This window comes from Trichechus manatus, unplaced genomic scaffold (genome assembly GCF_000243295.1).
Source record: "Trichechus manatus latirostris isolate Lorelei unplaced genomic scaffold, TriManLat1.0 scaffold00047, whole genome shotgun sequence".
Taxonomy (NCBI): domain Eukaryota; kingdom Metazoa; phylum Chordata; class Mammalia; order Sirenia; family Trichechidae; genus Trichechus; species Trichechus manatus.
In genome coordinates, this window is record NW_004443983.1 from 11,496,242 (window position 1) to 11,497,430 (window position 1,189).

The following is a 1,189-nucleotide window of genomic DNA, read 5'->3' on the forward strand; positions in this document are numbered from 1 at the left end:
AATATAGGGAAAGTCAGCACAACTTGACGAAGGCAAAGTCATAGAAGCTTCCTAGACACATACAAGCACCTTGAGGAATGAGTTACTGGGGCTGAGAGCTGAGGACCATGGTCTCGGGCGACATCTAGGTCAACTGGCATAATATAGTTCATAAAGAATATGTTCTACATCCTACTTTGGTGAGTAGCATCTGGGGTCATAAAAGTTAGTGAGCAGTCATCTAAGGTACATTTATTGGTCTTAGCACATTCAGAGCAAAGAAGAATGAAGAAAACCAAAGACGCAAAGAAAATATTAGTCCAAAGGACTAATAGACCACATGAACCACAGCCTCCACCAGCCTGAGCCCAGAAGAACTAGATGGTGCCTGGCTATCACCACTAACTGCTCTCTGGATAGAGCTAGAGAAAAATGTAGAACAAAATTCAAATTCACAAAAAAAAGACCAAATTTACTGATCTGAAGGTGACTGAAGGAACCCCGAAGACTATGGCCCCTGGACACCCTGCTAACTCAAAACTGAAGCCATCCCAAAGTCCACCTTTCAGCAAAGATTAGACAGGCCTGTAAAACAAACAATAACACACATGAGGACCATGCTTCTTAGTTCAATCAAGTATACGAGACCAAATGGGTAACACCTGCCCAAAAGTGAAGACAAGAAGGCAGGAAGGGACAGGAAAACTGGATGAATGGATGGACACTGAGAATCCCGGGTGGAAAGGGAAAGGGAGAGAGCAATAACACATCACAGGGATTGCAACTAATGTCACAAAACAATTTGTGTATAAAATTTTTGAATGAAAACTAATTAGTGCTGTAAACTTTTACCTAACACACACACACACACACACACACACAAGAATTGGCTTAAACATCAACATCACTTCCTCCATAGATTTACTTCCTGTTATGCTTTTCCACAGCACCTGGCACTTCCCCTATTTTAGCAACCGTTATGCTATATTTCAATTGTTTGTCTTCTTTACAAACTGTAAGCACTGTGAGAACTGAGACCATAATGACCACTAGCTTGGTGCTCAGTGGCACTCAAAAACTATTTGTTGAGACTTCCGGCAAGATGGCGCTCTAGGCAGAAACACCACGCCGTCCCTCCACAACAAAGATCCGAAAAACTAAGCCAAACAGAGAATCAACAATCCTGAAACCCTAGAACATCAAATGAAGA